The following is a 7,624-nucleotide window of genomic DNA, read 5'->3' on the forward strand; positions in this document are numbered from 1 at the left end:
AAATATTGGAGCAACAACGTTCGCACATCTTTGTCCATCCAAACTATTTCAAATAAGGATTTTCTTCTATTCTCACTCCTATACTGTGCCTACTTCTACCCAAGAGTTTGGAACGCTTGAACCCATCAAAGTAACTTCCTTATTAAGTATGGAGTGGCAGATGCCATATTTGTGATCGGTACCATCTTTCAAGCAAAAGATGATAATAGATGTCCAAAACTCTTTGAAATACTCTAAAGCTTCTAGGTCTGTGGGCTTTTCATAATAATCAATATCTAATTCTCATAAATGATTTTCTCATGTTAAACTGATCATTTAATATGGGAAAGTACAAGGGGAGAAAAAGCTAAAATATTGGTTAAGCTAGCAGACCGGCCACAGTAGGGATACAAAGGAGGGAAAATACGGATCCAAAGGGGGGGGGCATATGCCAAAAATCCATGTGCAACAATGGGCTAAAAAGACCCTAAGGTTCAACCCATTAACACTAGAATGGTAACAGGACACTTTTATGTCCTTGGACACTTTTGTGTCCTGTTAAGTGACCATTTTGCTTGAATTATTTGAAGAGTATGAAAATGAGTTTCTAGGTTCTTTATATCCACCAAGTTGCCTTATGAGCTGAAAAAAACTCAGCATTTTTTTTTGAGTATCAATCTCACCATTAACCTTACTCTTGCACAACATTTTTGAACCTAAACTATGTGAAAAAACGGGTCCTGTTTTTGGCTTTTTTTTAAATTTTTGGCAACTATACCACTCTAAACTTCATGTTTGTGAGGTTTAGATGGCTAGAGGTTAGTCCTTCATAGTTCTCAACATGTTTTGATGCTTGTAGGAAGAGCTAAGTGTTAAAATTGAAAATTATGACCAATTTACAAGAATTGCATAATCCTGTTTTTTGGCCAAAATTAGCACTTTTATGATTTTTGTGGTGGCTTTCTTGATATTCAAATTCAATTTTGATTGTGTAAGTGTAATGTATAGCATAAATCTAATCTTCCTTGAGTTTTGGGGGACCTAATATTCTATATAGCATAGTATATGATGATGGTTGAGTTTTTTGATTACTGAAGAATACGATACATTTTAGAGTAGCAAGTATAACTTTCTCAATATTGCTAGTTTCTTTGGCCAATTGTGTGTATTTTTTAGGTAGTAATCATATCTAATCATAGACTACAAACTTGGCTATATATTGAGTAGTTTCTATGGGTTTCTAGAGGTCATAATGCTAAACCTAGTTTTTTCATGTTTGCTGTATTTAGCACTTTATCATTGCCCCCAAGGTTCCAATTGTAAGAGATCCATTATCCTTTTGACATGCTCCATGGCTTATTTTGAATCCAAAGGCCCAAATGGAACTAAGAAAACATGTATATAGTGAGCGTGACTATAGAAACTTAGGTCTGCAGAATGGCAAAAATGCAACTTTTTTGTACCTATTTTTTTTGCCCAAAAAAAAAGTGAGGTAAAAGAAACCATATGTTTTGGTCACCAACCCATTGAAGTTAACGGGGCATTTTATCTCATGTCCTACAAAAATCGCCACTCTTATTTATATGCAATCAACCGTAAGAAATTGTTGTTTTGGGCAAAATGCACTGGTCCATCAACTTTGGAGGCTTGTAGTGACCAAGGGATGAGAAAAATTACAAGTTTCTCATTTTTTCCATATGTAGTAGTTACTGAACTATAAGCTCATGAAAGTATTTTTCAAAATGAGTGGATATACTATGGTTTTGGAGTTTTTTTCCAAAACCCTGAAAGGACACTTTTATGTCCTGTACCATTCTAGTGTTAAGACTTCCAAAATGCTAAGGTTTTGAAATTCAAAGGTTGTGTCCAGAGGTCAACCATAGAGGAATTGGATGATTTGTGTGTGTACAAAAAAGTCTTTACAATCCCTACTTATGAGGGGGCGAGCCTTTCATGTAGGGGATGAGAGAGAAAGCCACACACACACACACAAGCTCCCTTTACACAAAGGGAATGAGGGACACATGTGAGCTCCCTAGGCCAGATGCCCACAAGGTGTACCCAATTCCTAATGGATGGCCTTAGAGGTGGACCAATGAGAATTAGGCTAGAGTAAATCTAGTTTAATCAATTTAAAAACACTTAATAAAAGAACCAATGAGAATTAAGTCCTCTAGAAGACTATTGGACAGTCTCCCAAGGGGTCCAATGAGCATTGAGCAACCCAATGGCTTGCCTGATTCCTATTGGCCAGGAGGCAAAGGGGTCCAATGAGAGTTTAGTTGAATTATTAAATTACCTAAAGCTCTCACAAAAGGGGAAAGGGGGACACATGTCAGAAGGCTATCACTCTTGCTGCTTAATTGTCATTGGCTAGTCCTAGGGAGGTCCAATGAGAGGATAGCAAGAGCAAATAGCAAGAGGGGTCGCCCAAAGGAGAGAGGGGGCTGATTTTTGCAAGGCATTATCACACATACACTCTCACACAATCTATGTGAGAAGCAAGAAAAATACTATCTCTTCCCAAGCTTTAATGGAGAGCTCATCACCTACTCCAAGCTTGTGAGATAGAAGCCTACATCGACACACTCTTGGCATGTGGATGCAAATCCAACCAAGAGCCAAGCTCCAATGCATGGTCATCTCTTCTACCAAGCTAATTACTAAGCTAATCTATGCTAATATGAGTGATTATGTGAGGAGATGTACATCTTTCTCGTAAGATACTCCTTCCTCTCAATCTACTCTCATACCCTGCTAGCTCTCACCATCTTTGAAGGTGTGTGAGGTCTTGGGTCTGAGACCGGGGATAATTGATGTTGTGTTTGCTAAGTGTTTTGCTTAGTGCATGAAGCTTTCATCTTCATTGCACTAGCTAGTCTTGAAGAAACACAAAGAATTGTATTGTACAATGTCTCTCTTGATGGGAGAAACCATAATACAAAGCCTTTTGGAGGGGGGACCGGATCCATGAAAATCCAGTCCTCAACTATTGTCAATAGCTTAATTTCTCTCTCTTTTGAAAGTTTTGTTCATGCTATCTAACTAGGTGTTATGCTTTTTGTTGCTCTCTCCACCCAAACACTCTTGTAATTCTCATTAGGAATCTATTCTAATTTAATGCCCACTATGTTCATGCTAATTTCCGCTACACACAAGTTTTTAGGCCATTAAATGTTACATTGGTATCAGAGCACAATGTTTCTCTTTTCTTGCTCCAGAAGCGAGGTCCTCAAGCTAGCTATAAATGGTTGGTATTATTAATTGCCTGTGAGTAAGTAGAATAGGTATTTTTCAGCCTTGCAGTGCGCCTGCCTTCGTGCAGTTAACGGGGCATCACCGTCGAGAGCTATGGTCTTAATAGTGGAGTCCTACGGGTCTTGCCTACTGCTTAACCACTATTGAGCTATTAGAAGCTTGACAGGAGCCGGTGTTGTTTTGGTGTTCAAACACCCTCTCTTCTATTCCTTGCAATTAATGGTATTCGAGCCACGTGTACAGTAGCTTGAGTGCTTTTTTCTAAAGGGGTAAAGAGGAGTAGCAACTAGGTCTTGAAGTGCCAAAGTACACCTAAAAGTTGTTAGAATGGCTGACAATAGTAAAGAGAGTGAAATTAATGTTGATAACTTTGATTTTGCTAATGAGCAAGCTACTAATGATGCTCCGATGCTTGTTAACTATCTTGTTTCTAGGCTTCAACAAGCCATGGGCAATCCGTCTCTCCAAAGTGAAAAGCAATGGCAGCTCCATGCTCATGGGGTTCTCCAAGCTCATCACCATGACGAGAGAACACCTAGGAAGCCTCCTTGTGAGACTTCCAAAAGAGGTCTCTCTCCGATTCGGGAAGAAAAAGAGAATCCATACAAAGGGCTCAAGAATTTACTTCTTGATGATGCATCTCCTTCCCAAAGGAGAACTCAAGAGCCTCCACCGAAGGAACGAGAAAGAAGTGAGTCTCCCGCCACCTCGACGGGGATGGCTCCACGAAGACGGCGGGTTAAACGCTCTCCATCACCACCAAAGCGGAGAAGACCATCACACCCTTCTCCACACCAAAATTCAAAGAGAGATGATAAAAAGCAATAGAAGAAAAAGGCGAGAAAAAAGACACCCTCTTCTCCATCTTCTTCATCCTCTTCCTCTTATAAAAGTGATGGTGAAGACGCCGAAGATCAAGACAAGAAAAAGGCAAGAAAGAGGTCACCCTCTTCTCCACCTTCTTCAAATTCTTCACCTTCTGAAGAAAGTGATGGTGTAACCTTTGAACCATCAAAAAGAAGAGGCCATAGGAAATCCTATGCCGCATAGAAGAGGTCGTCCAAGCTGAAGAAGTTCAAAGAGGGAGGGAAGAGAATCTCTTTCCTTACCTATGATGGAACCTTTGGTGCTACGGACAAAGTCTTGCCTTTATCCAACAGTTTGATGCGGCGTTTGGAGATGAGGGCTTCACGAAGTTTTCTAAGCTACGCCATGTAGCTCTGCACTTTCAAAAGTCCGCCAGGCAATGGTGGTCTAGCCTACAAGCCAACGGTGAAGCTCCACGAACATGGAAAGCTTTAAGAGCTTCCATTATGAAGCAGTTTTTGGCCACCGATGCCAAAGACAAAGTACTCACCGAATGGCAAATTTTAAAGCTCTCTCCCTATGAATCCATCCACAAATATGTAGACAAGTTTTGGGACCTACAACTCAAAGCCACTGTCTTCAAAAAGTTGGATTTTGGAGAGCAAAAGCAGAAATTTTGTACGGGCTTAACCGAATAAATGACGGAGTATGTCAACTCCCAAAGGCCACGTACCATATCGGAGGTAATACACCATACTATGGTGGCCTCTCGAATCAATTTCCAAACAGGGGCTGAAAGAAATAATAAGCCCACGGAAAACAAGGGTTCTAACGCGCCTAAGGGGAAGGACAATGTCCAAAAGTCTACTAAGGGCAACTCCAACAAAGCTAAAGAGAAGGGAGTTTACAAAGGTAAAAAAAAACTCTCTCCTGAAGAGCTTGAGCATTATCGCAAGGATAACCGGTGTTTCAAGTGCGGCAAAAAAGGGCATGCGTACCGTGCTTGTCCCCAAAAGAACAACCGCCAAGATCCTCCTAGAGCTACCTTGGTTGAAATCCAAGACGAGGAGACTCACCAAACTCACCACAAAGGATCTCCTCTATGCCATGCTTGGGGAAAGGTAAGAGAACATGATGCTTTTATTCTCTTTGACCCTGGTTCTACTCACAATTTTATATCTATAGAGTTGGCCACCAAGCTAGGCATATAGCCTACGAGATGGGGGATGTCCTACCCGCCACAGACAGTGCTTTCAAGGGGCAAGAAGCTTCAGTCACTCCCTTAATTGGGAAATTGAGGCTTCATGTCCAAAGCTATGTGGACAAAGAGGACTTCTTTATCTCTCCTCTCAAGCATGAGGATGTAATCCTAGGGGCACCATGGTTTGATCTCCTGGCTGCCAATGTTAAATTCCCTGAAAGGAGAATCTCCTTTAAGTTCAGGGAAAAAGACATGTATATAGATGCTAAGGAAATGGGTAACACTATCCCCATTGTACATACACCAGCTTTCAACAAGTCAATAAAGAGCTCTATTTCCGTGTACATGATTTTTGTTAAAGATTCTCAAAATGAACCTAATGCTTTAGCAAAATAAAATAAAAGAAACCAAAAAGAATGAGAGTTATCCAATTTTCTCAAGGGGTTTCAAGAAGTTTTTATTGACGACATCCCTTGTGAGCTACCTCCTAAACGAGGTACTGATGACCATGCAATTTAACTTCTTCCAGGAAGTTCACCGTCTAACAAACCTCCTTATAGAGTTTCTCAAGCTCAACAAGAGGAGATTATGTGGCAAGTGCATGAGTTAGTTGAGAAGTTCATGGTTAGGCCTAGCTCATCTCCATATTGCTCACATGTGCTATTAGTGCAAAAGCAAGACGGCACATATCGTATGTGTGTCGACTATAGAGCACTAAATAGGATCACTATCAAGAATAGGTTTCCCGTTCCACGGGTAGAAGACCTATTTGATAAGCTACAAGGATCGACCTACTTCAGTAGGATTGACCTAAAAAGTGGCTATCATCAAATAAGGATAGTTTATCAAGACATTGTAAAGACCGCATTTCACACCACATTTGGTCTTTACGAATACATTGTCATGCCTTTTGGCTTGACCAATGCACTAGCCACATTCAACCGCTTGATGGAGAAGCTGTTCAGGCATCATCGAACCTTCACTGGAGTGTTCTTTGATGATATTATCATCTACTCTAATTCATTAGACGAACACAAGAAACACCTCTAGGTAATATTTCAAGTTTTAAGAGAGAATAAACTTTATGTTAATCGAAAGAAAAGTGAATTTTTCTTGCAAGAGATTCAGTATTTAGGTCACATTATCTCTCAAGATGGCATCCAAATGGATCCATCAAAATTAGAGGTAATAAAAGGATGGCCTAAACCAAAGAATCTTCATGAACTAAGAAGCTTTATAGGTATGTGTGCATACTATAGACGTTTCATAGAAAAGTTCTCACAAATTGCGGGACCATTACATGACCTAATAAAGAAAAGCGTTAGGTATTCATGGTTTGCTAAGGAGAACAATGCTTTCAAAAATCTTAAAGAAAAACTTATCTCTCAACCTGTGCTTACACTACCGGATCTCTCAAAACCATTTGAGGTCCAATGTGATGCTTGTGGTGATTTCCTTGGAGCTGTTTTGCTTCAAGAAGGGCACGCCATAGGCTATGAAAGTCGAAGGCTCGACCCTGTTGAGCAATCTCTAGGTATATATGAAAAGGAACTCCTTGAAGTTCTACATGCCTTAGACTCATGGAAGCACTATTTATTGGGGACTCCTTTCATTTTGCAAACGGATCACCAAAGTCTTAAGTACTTCATGACGCAGACCAAGCTCTTCGACAAACAAATGAGGTGGGACAATTTCCTTTCGCAATTTCATTTTCACATTGCTCACATTGCTGGTAAGCATAATCAAGTAGATGATGCACTCTCAAGACGGCCGAGAGTGAATGCGGTTTCCATAGCACCTCACAATGATCTATCTTCAATGATAGATGAGTACACTATTGATCCGGATTTTAGAGATGTGATTTCAGCCCCTGCATTAGGGAAGAAATAAGAACCATTTACTTTACAAGATGGTTATCTTCTCTATGGCAATAGACTATGTGTTACTAACTCACTATGTGAGAAAGTAATGTATGAATCTCATGCTTCACCTTATGCGGGGCATAGAGGGATTCAGTCTACCTTAAAGGGAATTGAAACATATTTCTATTGGCCTACCATGAAAGTGAACATACAAGAGTATGTTTCTAAATGTGTGGTATGCCAAAAGACAAAATTTGATAGAGGGAAGAAACTTGGATTTCTTCAACCCTTGACAATCCCTAATTCACCATGGGAGAGCATATCCATGGATTTTATCTTTGGATTGCCTAAGTCTATCCATGGGAATATGGATGATAGTACAAAGGTTCAGTAAACAACCTCATTTTATACCTTTCAAAAAGACTATCAAAGCCCATCAAATGGCAACCCTCTTCATTTCACAAATTTTCAAGTACCATGTCTTGCTAATGTCCATAGTGTCGAATAGAGATCCTAG

This window comes from Adiantum capillus-veneris, chromosome 20 (genome assembly GCF_014529385.1).
Source record: "Adiantum capillus-veneris isolate H3 chromosome 20, ASM1452938v2, whole genome shotgun sequence".
NCBI classification, from domain to species: domain Eukaryota; kingdom Viridiplantae; phylum Streptophyta; class Polypodiopsida; order Polypodiales; family Pteridaceae; genus Adiantum; species Adiantum capillus-veneris.